The sequence below is a fragment of the Pseudorasbora parva genome, chromosome 2 (assembly GCF_024679245.1).
Source record: "Pseudorasbora parva isolate DD20220531a chromosome 2, ASM2467924v1, whole genome shotgun sequence".
NCBI lineage: Eukaryota > Metazoa > Chordata > Actinopteri > Cypriniformes > Gobionidae > Pseudorasbora > Pseudorasbora parva.
The window spans coordinates 50,991,967-51,013,937 of record NC_090173.1 but is presented as its reverse complement, the minus strand read 5'-3'; the positions used below and the strand labels follow the sequence as shown (position 1 = coordinate 51,013,937).

General features: G+C 41.7%; 1 protein-coding gene across 1 annotated transcript in view; it reads left to right on the top strand.

Annotated features, from left to right (window-relative positions):
- Nucleotides 1–21,971, top strand: part of LOC137046498 (NACHT, LRR and PYD domains-containing protein 3-like) — a 100,898-nt gene that overhangs the window by 45,318 nt on the left and 33,609 nt on the right. The window lies entirely within an intron of this gene.

Genomic DNA, 21,971 nt, shown 5'->3' with positions numbered 1-21,971 from the left:
ACAATCCTACTGACCGTCGGCAGCTGGTGATGTCATCACCGTGCGACCAGGAAGTATAAAAAGGCACCGTGCCAACATGACAACATCCTTTCGTCTTCAGGGACTGTTTTGTCTGGTTCGCTAGAAAGTCTTTCTAAAGTGGAATGAAGTGCACACGCAAAGTGAAGGGAGCGTACAGGAAGTGCGCTGATCCGTGTCTCAGGTTTCTCACGCCTGGGGACACGCACACCCTTTGTGTGCTCTGCCTGGGGGAAGAGCACGCGCGGGAGGTTCTCGAGGGGGCTTCCTGCGCAAACTGCGAGCGTTTTTCCGACTGAGGATGCTCCGCTCTCGCTTGGCCTTCTACTCGAGGGAAGAAGAGCCAGCATTTGGGAGCGGTCCCGCTCATGCCGAGGCTGAGCGGCGCCGTTTGTCCTGGGGCTCCCAGATGGATCTGGCTCATCGTCTGGGGAACACAGTGCTCGCGGACGATCAGCCAGGTCGCGAGAGCAGGCGGACGGAGGAGGAGTCGGATGGAGACTCCTCCTCTTCGTCAGCCCGTGCTTTTCCAGTTGGCCTACCCCCTGATGCGATGGCTGAGTGGCGCACCATGGATCTCTCTCTCCGGGCGGCCAAACAACATAGCAGTCGCCATCGGATGGTCGATGGCGGCTAGGGTCGCCACGGAAGAGGCATCGGTGGATAAACTTGGTGGGCATCGGGGTGAAAGAAAAGGCTTTTCTCCTCGATGCCCCGGTCTCGCCCTCTGGGCTTTTTGGCACCTCCGTCGAGGCGGTGGTGGGAAAGTTCAGAGAGGCGAGGGCGCGCTCAGCGGCATATAGAACGTGTATTCCGCTGAGGTCTGGGGCGGCGTCCAGGCAGGAGGGTGTCCATGGCCCATCAAGATCCGAGGATCATCAAAAAAAAAAAAAAAAAATGGGCCAACGCAGTAGCGTGGCCTCTCGTGCGCCCCCTCCGTGGAGGAGTAGGACGTGGAAGAGGCGGGACACCCGCAACAGGAGGAGGGACATCGGGGAGAAGATCCGCTTCCAGCGCCCAAAGCGAGGTGGTGAGTCTCCGCTCCCGAGGGCGCGGAAGTGATGTTGTGTCCCCTCCTTTGTTGTTCTGTTGTTTTTCTTTTTTCTCCCCGGGCGCGCTTTACACCAGGCCGCGCGGGCTGATAATGAGCGGAGGTGAGACTCTGACGAAAGCCTGCCAGGCCGGTGTGTGCTCTGCCCTCACACAGTGCATCGTCTCTGGGAAAAGCGGGATTTCGCGGCCGCCTCCTCGGCCTTACATGTGAGAATAAAGCGCCCCGCCCTCAGGTTAGTGTGCCGAAGCATGCATGTTACATGAAGCGATGAGGCACTGAAAACAGCGGGTGAGTCCCCTTTTAGGGCAAACATTCTTCTTTTTTGCCGTATGTTTGGACTCTATGCTTCCCTGAGGGATATTTTGTCTACAAAAGATGAAGAAAAGAATGTAACAGTTGGAGAAGTGGGCCTGTAGTTCCCCGGTAAAGGTGGCTAGAACGATGTTTGTGATAAACACAGTGTGTTTATGTAGGCTGTATGTTTGCTAGTGTAGCAACAGTAGTTTATAAGGCTGTTTCTCTTCTGGATATGTGTAATATGAGCAGTTGAGGCCACCGCACATGCCGCGGGCATGTAGCGGCGATATAAAACTGACGTATGTTCTCCTGGCGAACGGTTTTTAGCTGTAGCCACCTCTGGGTAGCGTTGGCACCTCTGCTAGTGAAATATCTAGATGAATTTGTGAGGTTAGGCTAGCGCATGAACTACAGTAAGGTCTGTCCCAGTCCTGTTTAGAGCCGTTGTTGTGGGATTATCAGACCGATGCTAGTGCATCAGGTTGGCCTAGGCTGTTGATGGGATGACGGTGGCGTCTTGCGGTGGCATATCGCCCTGGCAGTTGCCCCGGGCTCCTGTCGGTATCCCCGCAGGAGCTTTGTATCCCTACCCGGCCTCCCCGTAGTAGGGTCGTCCGGCCAATGCCCACCCCCCTTCTGCATTTGGGGGTTGTTATTAATGCAAAAAGGTGTATAGCAGAATGAATCGCGACTCAGCCAGTGGTCGTGGGGACGGGGTAGGCGTCTCTTCGCGGTGCGCAGTCAGACTGGTTTTGCTAGCCCCGCCCCCCAGAGCTAGTGCGGCTGCCACTTCTGGGCGGCCCCCCGGCTTGGTTCAGGAAATGGCCGGTTGTGTGTGTTCAATATATTTCACTTTTTGCTCTGTGTCTTCTGCTTCACCTTTTAGGCTCGGGTCGAGCTGTACTTCGCAACCTTCTGAAAGCATCGGTTGGTAGGATGCTCCCCTGGAGTCGAAACACTGTCACGGCTGACGCCCTTGCGCGGACGGCGGACCGCTGGACGACCAGACGGCCGCCCTGGAGGCAGGTGGCGTAAGTTGTACTCCCCTCGCTTTAGAGGGTTCAAGGCGTTTTATGCTGAGTGCACTGCTGTGGGCATTGTGTTTTAGGTCCACGCTGGTAGGCGCTGCCTGAGAGACTGCGCCGTCGCAGAAGGCTGCTATGGGCCGCTGGGGCGGACCAACTATAGAAGGCGGGCTGGCGGGAGACGCCAGCCGAGGCAGTCCGGGCAGTTAACTCTGGGTCAGGTGGTAGGCCTCAGTAGGCCTCCCTGCGGGTGAGTTCCGACATCGTGGCCCATGTGAGCGGGGAGGGTTCTCCCCAACGATGTCGGCTGCAGCAGAAACCTCGTCATAAGTAGGCCCCTAACGGCCTCCCTGTGGATGAGTCCCCAGGTAGTGACTGGATACCCAGTCCTCATCAGCCAGCAGACAGCCACTGTCAGCCCGACTCTAAGGGCTCGCTGAGTTTCAACACGCCTCACATGGCGTCCCCTGAGGGGGTGACCTAGGGTTCCGACCATTGGTTGACAGGATCTAGGCCGCTTTAGGCCTCCTGTAGGGTGAGCCCCGGTTCCCAGGTCTTGCGACAGTGTGCGTGGGTGCTAGCCAGGCGGCTAGCATAGTCTGTTATCAGGGACGGGCCGCTGCAGGCCGTCCTATGGTCGTTTCCCGGCCCTGCGGGGTTTCCGGTGGGATTTGCCATCGGATAAGCACCGTATGTCACCAATCTAATAGGGAACTGCCATTCGGCAATAGGCCTCTCCAGGCCGCCCTAAAAGGACCGGACTGTACAGGGCATCAAACAGGCCTCCCTGGAGGCGAGCCCCGGGAACACAATAGCTCCCGACAGTTTGCACGTTGGCTGGCAGGAAGTAGGCCGCTCTAGGCCACCTGAGGGTGAGCCCCCGAGCTGGGACGCTCGGTAGGCCAGTGTAGTATGCTGTCAGGCCTCTTCGGGCCTTTTTGGGAGGGGATTCCCGGACCAGGTCTCGGTGACAAGCTAGCCATTAGCATAGGTGGCTTCTGGCACTATAGCCTCATGAGCCCCTGAGGAACCAGTAAAGCCACCTTCCTGCGGCTCTTAACAGCTAGCACTAACGGTGCCAGGTAGAGGCGCCTCCTGGCCTCCCTGGAGGGGAAACGGTTCCCCTAAGCGGGAATGTAGAACTGGCTTTGGGCTGACAGCTAGCGGCTGCCTGCCGTTGGGTCCCGGCCTGGGCCGGTATAACTCAGTGGCGGGCTCGTGCCCTAGCACAACGAGACTCCGTTTCTGCTGCGCAGTCCCTTCAGGACAGGGAACTGGCTAGCCTACAGCATGGTTTACCTACCAAGCTGGCTTAAGAGCTCCCCTCATTGAGGGTCGTCTGCGAGCTTACGGCCGCTTGAGTCTGATCAGACGGACAGGCCCCCCTCGGGGCCTCCCGGGTAGATCAGTCCATAGGCCTTTTTAGGCCTCCTGAGCACCCCTGTAATAAATGTGCTCAGTAGATCCTAGGATCGAGCAGAAGAGACTCCCCTCGATGGCAAGGGTAAGAAGCACTAAGCTGAGTACTGCTCTCCAGGATTCCCGTCTCCGAGTTCTGGTCTGAGGAGGACATTGCCACTTTGCAGTCCCTCAGTCTGGATGCTCATAAGTAAGAGCGATGTCCGGAGGCTCTGTTTTGACAGACAGGGTTGGCCAAGCTGGGGTGTCCCACAGAAGTGATGCCAGGTGAGGCCTCCCTGGTGGCATTCGGTGAAGGTTTTTCCCGAATTAGTGACGGCTGGTGGCGCCCTCGGGTCCCCTAGCCACATTCCCTTAAGGGACTCCTTCCTTCGGAAGTAGTAGGTCCCAGGCCCTCGAGCAAGCCGAGAGTAGGAAACCTCAGTTAAAACTTGTTTAGGTTCTCTCTTAGGCATATAGCTTGGGCTATGACCGTAGGGAATGATGTCACTGGCAGCCTGTGTGGCTAGAGGGGGAGTGGTTCAGACTTTCCGCGAACACTCGTCCAGGCAGTTCTCACTGCCAGTAAGGGGCGTGCACTCCCCTCAGCATGGCGGCGTGGGTATATCGTTCCCCATAGCGTCAGCTGACGCAGCGCGAGTTCCCTTTCGAAAGGGAACGTCCCCGGTTACGTATGTAACCTTAGTTCCCTGAGAACAGGGAACGAGACGCTGCGTCACATGGCCATGCTTCAAGGTGTGCCTGCCCACAGTCCCTTCAGACGAAGCGGATGTTGTCATGTTGGCACGGTGCCTTTTTATACTTCCTGGTCGCACGGTGATGACATCACCAGCTGCCGACGGTCAGTAGGATTGTGATTTGATAGCGATTTCAGACACCTGTCACGCTGAAGGCGTTCCCCATAGCGTCAGCTGACGCAGCGTCTCGTTCCCTGTTCTCAGGGAACTAAGGTTACATACGTAACCGGGGACGTTTTGCGGCAGAAACAAATAACGTTGTGTGCACGAAATAGCCTTCCTGCACTTTAAAAGTACTTGAATGTTCGTTCATTGACACGTCTCCATCTCTCATGCTGGCACAGCCGTCAGCATTGTTGCTCAATAGAGATGATGGCTATGAAAAAACCTGATAATTTCCATTTTGACATTCAGATGCATATTTTGGAACTCAGACTCAGTGAGGTTTTTTTCACTGTAACTTTCCTGTGCGTAGTCTTATAGATATCCGAGCGGCTAATTTTTTTTTGCAGAAAAAGGCGTTCCAACACAAAGTTACTGGGTTGTCTTTTTTCATCTTTTTACGTTTTTTTATACTGTTGTCTGAGGTCAAATAATGACGGTCATGTGATATATATATATATATATATATATATATATATATATATATATATATATATATATATATATATATATATATATAAGCTCGTTGTGCTTCACACAGGCAGTGTTCGTCGAGCGCAGCTGAACTGCTGCTCGTATTGCAAATTCAGACAATGATAGGATTTATGATGGGCATTTTGATTTATGATAGGCAGATTATATATATGTATATATATATATATATATATATATATATATATATATATATATATATATATACAGTATTGTTCAAAATAATAGCAGTACAATGTGACTAACCAGAATAATCAAGGTTTTTAGTATATTTTTTATTGCTACGTGGCAAACAAGTTACCAGTAGGTTCAGTAGTTTGTCAGAAAACAAACAAGACCCAGCATTCATGATATGCACGCTTTTAAGGCTGTGCAATTGGGCAATTAGTTGAAAGGGGTGTGTTCAAAAAAATAGCAGTGTCTACCTTTGACTGTACAAACTCAAAACTATTTTGTACAAACATTTTTTTTTCTGGGATTTAGCAATCCTGTGAATCACTAAACTAATATTTAGTTATATGACCACAGTTTTTTAAAACTGCTTGACATCTGTGTGGCCTGGAGTCAACCAACTTGTGGCACCTCTCAGCTGTTATTCCACTCCATGATTCTTTAACAACATTCCACAATTCATTCACATTTCTTGGTTTTGCTTCAGAAACAGCATTTTTGATATCACCCCACAAGTTCTCAATTGGATTAAGGTCTGGAGATTGGGCTGGCCACTCCATAACATTAATTTTGTTGGTTTGGAACCAAGACTTTGCCCGTTTACTAGTGTGTTTTGGGTCATTGTCTTGTTGAAACAACCGTTTCAAAGGCATGTCCTCTTCAGCATAGGGCAACATGACCTCTTCAAGGATTTTAACATATGCAAACTGATCCATGATCCCTGGTATGCGATAAATAGGCCCAACACCATAGTAGGAGAAACATGCCCATATCATGATGCTTGCACCTCCATGCTTCACTGTATTCACTGTGTACTGTGGCTTGAATTCAAAGTTTGGGGGTCGTCTCACAAACTGCCTGTGGCCCTTGGACCCAAAAAGAACAATTTTACTCTCATCAGTCCACAAAATGTTCCTCTATTTCTCTTTAGGCCAGTTGATGTGTTCTTTGGCAAATTGTAACCTCTTCTGCACATGCCTTTTTTTAACAGAGGGACTTTGCGGGGGATTCTTGAAAATAGATTAGCTTCACACAGACGTCTTCTAACTGTCACAGTACTTACAGGTAACTCCAGACTGTCTTTGATCATCCTGGAGGTGATCATTGGCTGAGCCTTTGCCATTCTGGTTATTCTTCTATCCATTTTGATGGTTGTCTTCCGTTTTCTTCCACGTCTCTCTGGTTTTGCTCTCCATTTTAAGGCATTGGAGATCATTTTAGCTGAACAGCCTATCATTTTTTGCACCTCTTTATAGGTTTTCCCCTCTCTAATCAACTTTTTAATCAAAGTACGCTGTTCTTCTGAACAATGTCTTGAACGACCCATTTTCCTCAGCTTTCAAATGCATGTTCAACAAGTGTTGGCTTCATCCTTAAATAGGGGCTATCTGATTCACACCTGTTTCTTCACAAAATTGATGACCTCAGTGATTGAATGCCACACTGCTATTTTTTTGAACACACCCCTTTCAACTAATTGCCCAATTGCACAGCCTTAAGAGCGTGCATATCATGAATGCTGGGTCTTGTTTGTTTTCTGACAATCTACTGAACCTACTGGTAACTTGTTTGCCACTTAGCAATAAAAAATATACTAAAAACCTTGATTATTCTGGTTAGTCACATTGTACTGCTATTATATTGAACAATATATGCTGCAAATACGACCATGTTCCCCTCACACATGCATATGACATGCTGTATAGGTAGTTTACATGATAAAAGTAACCTTAAAGTTAAAATATGCCTCTAGTTTTAATAATTTAAACGCCTCGCGTGCGGTGTAAATGCTCTAATCTGTTAACATCGGCGCTGGAAAAAATAAACACTGCTTATTCCCTGCTAATGTGTGTGTGTGTGTGTAGCACGTGAGTGAATTGTGATGTGCGGTTCTATATCCACCGTTTGAGACGGCCAAGTACCAACAAAAATAAATAAATTAGAAATACTTCATTATTGTGTTTGTTTAATTAAGACACAACTGTCTTCATGGTAAAATTCAACGAACGTGTATTACGTTTTTACTTTCATTTCACTTTTTTCTTTAATGTTCACTCTTCAGGGAAAACCAATCAAGGAAAACATATGCCTAGAACACCTCTTAGTGGTCATTATAAAAACACACAAAGGAACCTACACAAAATATTGTTTAATAACTTTGGCAACTCTGTGAAAAACGGTGTATATGACAATAAGCTAATAAAGCATATCCAGTCTTAGCTTGGGATGAACATATTTAGTGTTGTGTGTTTGTGGTTTCGAGAAGCTGTGGTGATGGAAACAGTTACCATTTAAGATGGTGTTTATTAAGGAAATGTATTTTGGCCAAAAAACGTTTGCATGTGTGTATATATATAATTTATTTTATAAATATATAATTTCTCATAAAAATATATTTTCTACGTACATTTTATTTTAATTTTTATTCGGGCCTGTTAAATTATTTTCGGCCTACCAAAATCTCAAGGGTGCCTGCCCGAAGGGCTACCAGGGATTTTGAAATTTTGCAAGCCCTGGCTCAGGTAGGTTGTGGCATTTAAACGATGCCCAATTGGCACTAAGGGGCCAAGAAAACATCCCCCACACCATTACACCACCACCACCAGCCTGCACAGTGGTAAAAAGGCATGATGGATCCATGCTCTCATTCTGTTTACGTCAAATTCTGACTATACCATCTGAATCAGACCAGGCAACATTTTTCCAGTCTTCAACTGTCCAATTTTGGTGAGCTTGTGCAAATTGTAGCCTCTTTTTCCTATTTGTAGGGGAGATGAGTGGTACCCGGTGGGGTCTTCTGCTGTTGTAGCCCATCCGTCTCAAGGTTTTGCATGTTGTGGCTTCACAAATGCTTTGCTGCATATCTCGGTTGTAACGAGTGGTTATTTCTGTCAAAGTTGCTCTTCTATCAGCTTAAATCATTCGGCCCATTCTCCTCTGACCTCTAGCATCAACAAGGCGTTTTCGCTCACAGGAATGCCACATACTGGATGTTTTGGCCTTTTCACACCATTCTTTGTAAACCCTAGAAATGGTTGTGTGTGAAAATCCCAGTAACTGAGCAGATTGTAAAAATACTCAGACAGGCACGTCCGGCACCAACAACCATGCCATGCTCAAAATTGCTTAAATCACCTTTATTTCCCATTCTGACATTCAGTTTGGAGTTCAGGACCACACACCTAAATGAATTGGTTGATTAGATAACTCCATTAATGAGAAATTGAACAGGTGTTCCTAATAATCCTTTAGGAGAGTTTATATACACAGTGGGTACGGAAAGTATTCAGACCCCCTTAAATTTTTCACTCTTTGTTATATTGCAGCCATTTGCTAAAGTCATTTAAGTTCATTTGTATTCACCCCATATTGACAGAAAAATACAGAACTGTTGACATTTTTGCAAATTTATTAACAAAGAAAAACTGAAATATTATTGATAAATGATGTAACATTTTGATAAATTACCAACTCTTTATTGGTAGGCCACAATTCAGAGCAGTTTTGCCTCTGGTTCACATTCAGCATATGCTGAATTAAACTGAATACTCAATATTGTGCATCCAAGACCTGCAGGAATAGCAGTAGAGCACCGATACATGATCTCCATCTGCTGTTAGTCGCTTCACCAGCGTGTGTTGATAAAGACTAAAGCAACTGGCAACTGGAGTCATTTTATCATTCATAAAAACTGATTTACAGAAATTGAGCAAGCGGTAAGTTTATGTGATGATTATCTGGGCCAGTATATGCAGAAAAACTGATTAAGACTCAATCTACATTTGTTTAATTCAAAGTATTCTTACCGTTTTGTACATTTCTGCATGCAGCTATATACACTCTTAAAACAACCTGTTATTTTCAGCACATGTTCTGAGTGCTCAGGGAAAACACACATAGAGTGAAAGTCAACACAGAAAAGTGTTAGAGCTCAAACATTCCCTTAATGTTGACACACGTGGTTTTCCTTTGGCATATAAGAAAGTAACATTAAAAACAACAGACCCCGGTATCAATTAGAGATGGGCATGATTAATTGACAATCGATAGTTGATCGTTAAGAATTTTGTTGATTTTTTTTTTATGCAGGTTGTAGTGTGAGTCTTGAAGCAATTAAATGAATTTCACTGTGTGGCAACAATTAAACATTTTACCACCGGGATGCAATATTTGACACCTTATCGGTTATCAGTGATCTTCTATTGATCTTCCAGTAATTTCAAAATACTCATGAAGAGGTCACGGCGAAGTGTGGCGTGGGACCATTTTAATTTAAAAAGCGAAATAGATTCAAATCTACCTCTTAAACAAAGTGCATCCATCCCTGGTTAATGTCAGTGGCGGTGCATCCTGCTGGCCAAGTTAGCGTGGCAGTAATGTTACCTGTGCTTCCCAGCAATGTCAGTCCCCTCAGAGCAGGTGTTTTTGTGGCGTGTTTGTTTTTATTTCGGTTAACAGGTTAGAGATTGCACACTGCCTGGCCTGCATGACGTGCGTCTCAGAAGCGGCTCGAGCCGCGCCGACGTGTGCATGCTAGAGAACCGATGCCTATTTTTCACATGACAGGCAAGCATGTTGGAAGCTTTTCCAGGCAAAATAGAATAAATGTCATTTTGACACGAATGCACATGAATAAATGATATTTTGATATTTAAAAGTCTCTAGGTTAACATAAATGCAGATATAGGCCTAACTGTAATTTAAAAAAAAAAAACATAGTTATTGATTTTGAAATATTGCATCTGTTACAGAACGAAATATTTGGTAGCATATTTTGCCGTCAATGTCTTTGCTTTTTCAGTAGTCTATATATTTATGTTTAACACGAAGTATAGGCCTTCCCTGTACGTCACCTATAGCAGCAGCAGCGCATATTAATGATTAATCGATAGTCGATCGTTAATTCTCCCAACTATTGACTAAGAAAATTTTATTAAATGCCCATCCCTAGTAGCAATAATTTCATGGTCACAAACAGTCAAACCATATGAAAAGACAAGATCCTAATAGTGTCCATGTTTGTGCGTCGGACCATTTACATATTGAACTGGATTGAATGAATCCATGAGAAATGTCAATAAATCAGATGGGCAACAAACATGAATATTTAAATTCCCCAGAATCAAAAGTCTGTCATACTTAATCATAAGGCTATAAGTAATATAGCCTACTACAAAATGAAGTGAAAATTGAAATTATCAAAATCTTGATATCCCAGTTAAAACACGCTAACATTAAAGGGGGGGTGAAACACTCAGTTTCAGTCAATCTCATGTCAATCTTGAGTACCTATAGAGTAGTATTGCATCCTTCATATCTCCGAAAAGTCTTTCGTTTTATTATATTTGTAAAAGAAATATAGGCTGTACTGAGTCTTTCCGGAAAAAACAGAGCGCCTGGAGGCGTATCGTGTGGGCGGAGCTAAAGAATGCAAATGCGCAAAGCGGTGACGTCCTCAAGCGTGGAGAAACCCATCGCTATCTCAGCTAACGTTAATAGATATGATCCAGAATCTAATTCGGAGGCTGAAATAGAAACAGCAACAGCAGGATGTCCGTCTCTGTCGTATGTACTGTATTTAGAGGCCTGTCAACATGACATGATTCGGTTTATGGACTATTGTATGCGACCAAACCTTAGTAGCAAGCAAAACGGTTTTGCACATCAGACCAGTGTAACGTTATAAGTTACATAGAACAGCAATGAAGTCCGTTACCGCATTTGAATGACGAAGCACACGATCATGTCGTTTACTGATGTTTACTCACGCGACGATAAGCAACAGCACAGACATTTGAAGCAGTTTTACTTACCGGCTGCTTCCAAAGCAGGACCGAACCTTTATCGCTGGGGCGGCTCCGTCAAAAACACACTTCTTGGAGTGTGGAGATCCACTTTGCGATGCGACTGAAGCATTTCTGTGTGTACCACACTGGTGCCGAAACCCGGGAGGAAGAAGTGTGGTTCGGGTCAAGGATGTAAGGAAGAAGGCGGGGTCGGCGTTACTGGGACTCGTAGCTTTTATTGCTCTTTCACGTTCCAACAAAATACGTGCTCGAGGGCACATCAACTCATTAACTTCACACACACAGTTTCAACACGATCTGCTATCTCTCTCCAGGCAGGCTGCACTCCGAGTCCCAGTCCAAACTCTCTCTCCCTCGTCTCCCTCTGCTGTGGCTTTTAAGCCGTCTCTCCACGCCAACTACTGCAATCAGAGACAGGTGTTATTCATTTGCACTTAACCCACTTACGCCCCGCTCGGCTCCGCCTCCTCTCTCCCTCTGCCGATCCCGCAAAACCACGCCTCCCCTGCCACAAGGACAGTATCAGAATCTCTTTTTTAAAGAATTAGTATTCATAAATATCCAAACATTGAAATGAAGAAAAGATTTTTAGTTTTTTTTTTTTTTCTTCAGAAAACAAGTCAATTTCTTATGTCATTTCACTTGTCTAGTAAATGTATCTTGAATTAAGAATATTTAGATATTTGAACTGGAAACAAGTAAGATACTAAGTAAGAAAAAAAATCAGTGATAATGTTTGCTTATTCACACACTATAGTACAAAAACAGTTTACATGTGTTTCACAGTAAGAGCTAATCTCTTCACAACTGGGCCCCTTGCTCACTTTCTGACACTAAATGAAATTTGTTACATTTATTTCTCACCACAAATACCCCCTTTTTACAAAGCTTTCAAATCAAGTCACTCAGTTTCATTAATGTATTGCTGAATCATCAGGTATCATTATTATCTCAGGGCATTTTTTATTGAGCAGGGCTCTTCCTATTAGTTCTTCTGAATGACAATCCTACCTGCCCATTCTGGTGTGTTGGGCTCATGACTGGAGCTTGGTAACGTTATTGGGCGTTGCTCTTCACTATTAGCAGCAAAATGGACTAGAGGCGGCTGCTGCTGAAGTGCTAAGAAAAAGTTTGATACATGAACGTGGTTTGCAGACAGCATTGTTTTGCGCGGTCGCATCTTGCACTGCTATTAACTACCTTAACGGGATAATTACTTACTGGCCCGGCCTCGTCGTCATCATTTGTTTTTGGAGTAACAATGTGCACAGCTTAGAACATTTGGCCGCGTCAGTTTCCAGAGCCTTCTCTTTTTTTATTCTGGCCTTTCAGCGCCGCCTTTGCGCTTCCTATTACCCATTTTTATCTGACTTTTTTATTTTGAGCAACTTTCAAGGCGCTGTATCGGGGGCGGGGCCAGGGAGTCAAAATATAATCACGTCATCATTAACCTGCAGGCTGCACTCTGCGAGAAAATATTAAGTAAAAAAGAGTGGGACTTCGGTAAAATAAAAAATAAAAAGAGTGGGACTGCGGTAAAATAAAAAAGTGGGGCTGCTGTGAGTGCAGGCAGCCTAGGGACAGCATCCATAGTTCAACCAAGTGCCATGACAACAACGGCCCTCGCGACCACAAAAATAGACCGGCCCACCGGGAATTTTCCCGGTGCTCCCGATTAGCCAATCGGGGCTTGCTACCGGGAGAAGAGCCCGTACGGCCCATACAAGGACCTTCCGTTCTATTAACGTCAAGTAGACCCATACTCGAAAAAAACTCTCCGAAACTTGTGAGAAACCGGAAGGAGTATTTTTGACACAAATACTCCATCAAACGTCCAACATTAGTTTTTGAAACTTTGACTATGTTTAGGATGGGAATCCAAGTCTTTAACAGTGTAAAAAGCTCAGTATGCTTGAAACAGCATTTCACCCCCCCTTTAAATTCAAGATTATTTAATGCATTTTAGTATAGACTTTAAAGAACCTGCAGACACACAATGAATGAATGAAAAAGCAAAGTGAATATATCTGGTGTTTTATCTAATAATATTATTGTATTTAATAGTAAATAAATAAAGTGTGAAAATGAAACAAGTAAATGAATGACCAAATAGCTAAATTAAGAAAATAAAAGAAGAGCTGTATAGGCTACATGGTGGTTTGGAAGAGATTTTTTTCCATTTACAACATGAACTGTAGTTTGATATAGCTGCCTACAGAACTTAAAGATCTCACTCTTTTTTTTTTCTTGCTGCATTAAAGATTAAACTGTAATGATGTAATTGTGATCTGCTCTCGTGATGATATCTCACAGCTGAAGCAGAGCTGAACTGATTGTATTTCCCCTCACCGCGCTAACAGGTCAATCAGTTCTAGTCCTACTTCAGCTGTGAGATACTCTCACGAGTGGCGAACACAATTACTGACAAGCCAGAAGTTCATCTAACCTTCCGATCGCCTCTCGTTTACACACTGGACAAATATAGGATGATTCAAAATGATACATCTGTGCGTCCAACGAGTAAGATACGTTTGTGGATCTGCGTCGCGCATGCATTCATTGACTTGTGAGTCGATCCTATATGGTCTCAAAATCTAAATGAATCAAATAGGATCGACTCACAAGTCAATGAATGCATTTGCAGCACCGTTTCCACAAATGCACATTTTACTCGTTGCACGCACAGATTAATCATCTTAATACTAAAATCATCTCATAAAATAAATGTGCTCACATTCACACAAATGTACCCAATTGATTTGGATTAGCTCTAACATGTTGAATAATGGAACAGATAGATTGACCGTAAGCCTCACCGGTGGAGAATTAAGATGACCAAACTTCAGCATTGATTCAATGTTTGTCTTTTCAACACTGAAAAGCATGGAATTATCAACATTGATCCAATATTATTTAGCAGTGAATTTTTCAACATTGGTCCAGTATGGTGTTAGCATTGAATTTTCAACATTTATCCAATATTACTTAGCATTGAAATTTCAACCTCAACCAAAATGATGATTCTGATGGAATTTCAACATTGAATCAATGTCACAATGCTATCTGGTCTTGTAGCACAGGGTGAAATCATTATGTACATTCACGATTTGAGGGAAATATAATATAAATTGAATCGCCGCAGACATGCGCCGAACGCTGCCACCAGTGTTTATGTGTTCGAATTTTAAAGGCGTAAAATTCTATGTGAATTTTACTATGCAGCTTTTTTCTATGTGAATATATAGTAGGCCTAGTGTAATTTATTCCTGTGATCAAAGCTGAATTTATCATCATTACTCCAGTCTTTAATGATCCTTCACTAATCATTCTCATATGATGATTTTATAATCAAGAAACATATATGATTATTATCTGTGTTGAAAACAGTTGTGCTGCTTAAAGGACAACTCCAGTGAAAAATGACCCTATTGGGGTAATTAACAGATGGTTACTGAGGAGATTGTTTCATGAAAATCGAATGTAAAGAGTTTTATCTCTAAAAACAAATTAGCTTATAACCAGGGACGCCTGGGGTTTAATACAAAATCTTGTATTTTGCTTGTTCACTATAGCTAGACTACAGTTTTCCATAGCAAACCAAAATATCCCCTTTCCTTTACCTCAAGAAAACGTAGCTAAAGTTAAGCAGGTAATTAAAAACAACGTACAATTTGACTGTATCACGCGATTCACGATACTTACCAATCTTTCTTTCACCATTAGCGTGTGTATTGGTGTATGTGGGCGGGAGGGTGCATAGCGAGTTCAGACCAAACTAAAGTTGCCAATGCAGGAGCCGCGCACGCTATAGAGATCGCTAATGTGTCGTCACCACCAGTGTTGTAGTCGAGTCACCAACTGTCGAGTCCGAGCCGAGTCTCAAGTCCCAGTGTTCCCAGTCCGAGTCCAAGTCCGAGTCACCAAAGAAGAGTCCGAGTCGAGTCTCGAGTCCCAGTGTTCTGAGTTCGAATCCTAATAGAGGCTCGAGTCCCGTGCTCGAATCCAATTTAGTATACTTTACATTATCATTTATTTCTGTGATGCATAGCTGAATTTCAGGATCATTCCTTCAGTCTTCAGTGTCACATGATCCTTCAGAAATCATTCTCATATGATTCATTCTCATTCATTACCAAATGATTACCAAATGAATGATTACCAAATCATTCTCATTCATTACCAAAGTTAGAAACAGTTCTGCTTAATATTTTTTCATAACATGTGATAGTTTTTTTTAGGATACTTTGAATAAAAAGTTTAAAAAAAAAAGCTATTTATATTTAAAAATAGAAATCTTTTGTAACAACAATATATACTACTGGTCAGTTATTTGGGGTCAGCCTTTTTTTTCTTTTTTCTTTGAAATAAATAAATCATTTTATTCAGCAAGGATATGTTAAATTGATAAAAACGATAGTAAAGGAGATTTATATTATTTGAAAATCTGTTTTTATTTTGAATAAATGCAGTTATTTTGAACCTTTTATTCATCAAATATATTAGGCAGCAGAACTGTTTCCAACACTCATAATAAATCATTATATGAGAATGATTTCTGAAGGATCATGTGACACTGAAGACTGGAGAAACGATCCTGAAAATTCAGCTTTGCATCACAGAAATAAATGATCATTAATTGTATAATAAATTGAAAACCAAATATTTATTTGAAAGGATTGTTTATTGCTACTTCCATAGACACCATTGTGTATTTTACAAACTATAAATGTATTGTTTTGCTATAAATTATATGTATTTAAATATCTGAAATCTAAAGTAAACATAAGCGGGATCAAGCACTGAGCGTGTTCGTCTTTGGCTCAGCGTCAGCCATTGCAGAAAGCACAGTTTGAATCTGGCAGTTATGTCCCGTCACTGTACATTCGCTTCACTGTACGTAGACATCGTCGACATCTGATGCCAAATAGGCAGACATCGCCCAACCCTAGCTTCTTCTGTTTATTATCATATATGCATTAGTCAGTAATAGTTTCTACATTTTCCTAATGTCAACATTTAGCCCGTGAATAATGCACGAGAATGCGGCGTAAAGTGAGTGACGTTAGTGAGTGTGTTGTCAAGCAAAAAGTGCGAGCGGTAGCAGTGTCTGTGAGGGGAAAAAAACATCATGGCTGGTCTTGGAGCCCGAAACAGGAAAAGTATAACAGCTTATATCAAAATTGTATAAACTATTTAGTCAGAAACAACATAATTCATTTGATGAATGCTAAAGTCCTATTTTATATCCTCGAGACTCGAGTCCAGCCACGAATCATCAATCTGCGAGTCCAAGTCGAGTCACGAGACCAGAGAACGCAGTCTCGAGTCAGACTCGAGTCAGTAAGGTATTAATAAGTTAATTAATAAGACAATAAGTACTCCATCCCTGGTCGTCACATTGATGTATTCAGTGGTAAACGCAAAGTATTTTGGGAATCCGCAGCACAAACAGGCGCCAGACTTCTTGCATGGATGAAGAATGCAGTGTTCAAGATGCCGTCTACCTGCTGTTTTATAAGCTGCAAGAGTCATTCTCACGATAGAAGTGACATAAAGCTTAAGAACGGGATATCCTTTTATCGTTTTCCAGCGTGGAAAAATAATAGTACAACTAAGCCATGTTTCAGAGGTGACAAAAAGGCGATGAATGGCATGGATAGCAGAAGTAAGGAGGCCCAAGAGTTCCTTCGTAATAAAGTAAAACAACCAATAAAACAAGTGATTTTCTTTTTTTCATCTTAGTGTAACTTAACAATAAACAGAATAGAGTGTTTGAGGACATGAAAAGAAAACCAATGCAATATGATCAATGTCCAAAAGATGGCATTGACAACATTGTACATTAAATGTTGTTGGATACATTTTATTGATATAGATCTCATGTTTAATTCGTGCATCTACGAATTGCTCGAGATCACCTCTGATTTAACAAACGAATGAAATTATGGTCTTCTAGTGCACCAGAGATGTTTTGTTTGTATTAGTAGCTGCATTTTGTATGATTATATTCAGTTTTTCTCTCTAATTTGTAATTATTTTCATGCCAGAACACTAGCCTGCAATGCCAGGCAATGTGAACTGGCCAAACATACCCATAATTCTTTACGTTCTGATGAAGTTACCGCACAGTTGGTCACAATTTTTATTTCAAATTTAAAAGTTGTTAGGCTATTGAACATGGCTTGTCATCTTTGCAATTCTCTAGTATACAACCTTTCATAGATGACACGTTTAAAAGCACTATTATACAGAGGTGTGGACTCGAGTCATGTGACTTGGAATCGAGTCAGACTCGAGTCATGAATTTGATGACTTTGGACTCGACTCGACAAAATGTACAAAGACTTGCAACTCGACTTGGACTTTAACATCAATGACTTGTGACTTCACTTGGACTTGAGCCTCATGACTCGAGAAGACTTGCTACTTTTTGGCCATTTTTCTTTCACACAGCCGCGCTGCTCTCAGTGAAAAAAAGCTGCACCTGTATGCATGCAGAGAGCACGCGCGCTGCCGGCACGACATCCAATCACTGTAGTCCCACGTTGGTTTGATTCGACAGTATCCATAGCTACCAAGTCCGCGTATAACACGTGACTTTGGGCTTCTTTTTTTGGCAAGTCGCGGTAAAAAAAATCTCGAGTTGTGGGTCGCGGTTTTTTGGGCTTATTTGAAAAAATGTGGTTGCTTGTTAGGAGAATATGACAAGCAACTTCGTTTCTTTACATTTATGGTCGCTGTTTTGTCCAAATACATTGACTGACACTGTCTTCTCACAGCTAATAGCCATAGTGCAACGATACAAGTGCTGTAGTCATTCGTCCTCATACATCCCGCCTCCTTCCCCTCTTTGAAGAAAAATCGCGTTCAACGTGCAGGCATGTGATGTGATGTTATAAATGTAATGATAGTTTGTAGACGTAAATAGACAAATACATTTTTTTTTTTTTTTACAAACAATGCAACCAGCAAAGATATACAGAGAAGGAGAGGAAACAGGGAGGTAAGCCACCTAATTTAATCTTAAAAATATGTTTTATAATGTAGGCTATTATTATGACTATTATTATTTGGCTATTATAAAAATAAAAATAAATAATAATAAAAAGTATAGGCTGCTAATAATAACAGTAGGTATGGTTCGAATGTATATTATTATAAACATGTCTCTATATTGCAGCACTCTCAGTGTTTTTCTGGGCACCAACTCCCAATTATAGACTGTAAAAAAGTGCATAATAATCCTAAATAGTAGCTATGTGACATTAGTAATTTTCAATACTATTTTGAGCAGATTGCACATTGAGATGCAGGGCTTATCCTTTTTACGGTTTATAGTGTGCATGTTCACCACTGCTCCTTATATGTGTGCAATAACTCCGACTGGAGTTACCATAATCCTTCACGTCACTTTTTCTCTTTTTCCATCTACAAACCTCTTCTGTTCACAGTTTATTGCAACTTGAAGAATTTTGTAAAATCCCATCTGTATTTGCATTTTAAACTCCACGAGATTTCAATTTAAAATGTTGCAGGGTCATTTATTGATAAATTATTGATCATAAATTATACTGATCATAATAAATAATATAATAATATTGGGCTTGTTTTGGGCCCCCCAAACCTCTAGGTATTCTTCATACCTGAGAAGAATATGAAACAGATGTCAGAAAATCCCTTATAGCCTCACATGTTGTATTTGAAACGACTCTTTCCTCATATCAGTGTTGTTGTGTTAATATTCATTGTCTATTATACACTATACGATAATATTTCAGTTTCAGTGTATGCAATATTAAGAATATTTTCACTGCTTCAAACGTCATAAGAAAGCCCTTTCCCTCCAGAAACTGAAGTCATATGCTTTATAGCAGTGCTTTTCAAAGTGGGGACAGGGACCCCTGGGTGCCGCGAGGGGATGCTAGGGGGGCTATGGCAAGCTGGCATAAAAAGTATAGCAAAACAAAATATTTGAATAAATTAAATTATTAAATTAAACCAAATTAAACCAAAAATAAGCTAAACAATATTCCCATAATGTTTCCATAATGTCCTAAGTTTAGGCTAAAAGGACCCATATCTATTTGAAAGTTGAACTGTTTTGCCATATGAGGTCAACACAATACAGGACTGAAGCCGCTGTGCATTGTTCTAGTGTTTCTGTTTTTTTTACTGTATTTGCTTAATGTCATTGTATAAAAAGAGGTTTAAATAAATATAAATCTTACAGACATACATGATTTGTATAATTTTTATTTCTGTGGTAAGATGACTTGAAGTGACTCGAAACTAAAATGGTAGGACTTGGACTCGACTTGAGACTTGTTGGCTTTGACTTCTGACTCGACTGGAGACTTGACTCATCTTTGACTCGACTTGACTCGGGACTCGAGGGCAAAGACTTGAGACTTACTTGTGACTTGCATAACAATGACTTTGTCCCACCTCTGCTATTATAATATAAACGTTTTATTCAATTTCTTTATTCCAATTCCTTTATATTTATATAGCCTTTAGATTTATATATTAAGTTGCTCACGCAACGCAAGTGGCAAAACATTTAAACACAAACACACACACACACACACACACACACACACACACATATAGTCAATGTTAAAAATCACACATTACAATAGACAAAAAGTCTTGTCTTTTATTTCGTTTTTTTTTTTTTCACGAATCCAGCAGGTCATAAAGAACTTTTTTCTTACTTTTTATAGTGACCTTAATGTGTTAATATGTGCCAGGAGTTATGAATATGATGATTGGCGTCGCTACCTTTTGGTTGTAATATGCGCGTCTTCTGCTCCCATTTATAAAAAAAACTAATTTGTCGTCGTCATGAAGACAACAAAAAAACTTCCCTCAGGGCTTTTACTTCAAATGTTTGCAGATGTGGAGAAATATTGATAGATTCTCATATGTTTGAGTCAAATTTCTATATAGAGTAGTTTATTCAATCTTTATCCAAAATCCGCGGGTGTATCATTATGAAAAATATGGAAGCAGAAAAGACTCGCAAAACAGATAATTCACACAAAAAACACAATCCACACACGTGTAGACAATTTCACATGCATGAAATCAAATTTATATGCACAAAAAAACTATTCACGTGCGAAAAATAAAATTTTATATTCATAAAATGCATTTCACAAATACAAAACACAATTTGTAGATTTACAACTGTGCATAAAAACTTTCGAATGTTTAAAATGTACAAGTTTGTCCTTGAATGTGAATGAGCAAATCTTCATTCGTGTGTGAATCGCCGCGCGTGTGTGCGTGCGTGCGCGTGTGTGTGCGTGTGTGTGTGTGTGTGTGTGTGTGTGTGTGTGTGTGTGTGTGTGTGTGTGTGTTTTGAGACTCTCCTGGCAGCGCTCTCCTCCCATCTGGAGCAGTCATATTCTTTAGCCAATCAGATTCAGGCTTATCAATCGGCCAATCATAGTCACGTGAGGGTGGGCCCACCTGGTGTTACGTCCTCAGCTTTCGATCGTAGTTCGTCATGGGGCTAGGCAGAGGTTTGCACAATTTGATCTGTTAATTTCTGTTTACTGAAACTATGAAGTTAGACATCAGTTGTAGTGATAGTGTATTAACTGCTGTTTGGGCCAAGTGTGAAAATAAACATTCATTTTAAGTATTGATGGATTATTATGTTTACTTCATAAAGAATTTCATACCAATGTTAGGTTTTTAGATTCATAAACTCTACAGAAAGCACAACAGTGGTTTAAATGATGAGAGATGGTGTTTATAAATAGACGATTATGAAAAAAATATATATTTTTTGGATATTTTCCACATGGTCTTGTAGGAAAAAGCAGTGTCAGCAGTGTGTTTGTACCTGCATGTCATGTCCACCACAAATTCAACTGATGATGATAATTTATGTAATGAAGTGCATACATTGAAGACATTTACATTTAATCTATGCTGTGTTTTAAGCTGCAAATGCAGTTTTATTGTTTTAGATTTCCAGATGATGTATGAAGTTGCAGAGACAACCAGTACATTGGCCTTATCATTCCTACTGTAATTCTTTCGAAACATGTTGCAAGCCATCCATTGTTTCAATAAGAGGTTGAAAGTCATGCATTGTTACAAAATGAATGTACACATTCAAGGAATAAAACTGCTATGCTTTATTAAATGTTCTTGTTTTATGTTAGAATTAAAAGGTTCAAAGACATTTGCTACAGTTGATGTATACATTTTATTAATTCGACTTTTATTCATTATCGAGGTCAATGGCTTACAAGATCTGCTTGGTTACAAATATTCTTCCAAATATCTTCCTTTGTGTTCAGCAGAACTAAGCAATTCATACATAGACTACAGGTATGGAACAAACAACTTGAGGATGAGTAAAAGATGAACTGACAATCTCAAGTATAAGGGAGCACAACATATAGTACAGAGAAATCACTGAGTCAATCACTAAACAATGAGTGTATTTAAAAAACAATCCCGATGAGGCCAGTGCTAAGTGGGAGCTATTGGCCACCCAGATGAGCTGAGAGAGCTGTCTGAGGGGTTCTGTACGTTACCTGCAGCTAATATACAACAAAACAAGCATAATTTCCTCTTCATATGGGACATCTGATTACCACAGCAATTGCTTACATCTGTTAATATTTAATACACTATCACTACAACTGATGTCTAACTTCATAGTTTCAGTAAACAGAAATAAACAGATCAAATTGTGCAAACCTCTGCTTAGCCCCATGACGAACTGCGTTCGAAAGTGACTTTGTACTACTGACGTAACATCAGGTGG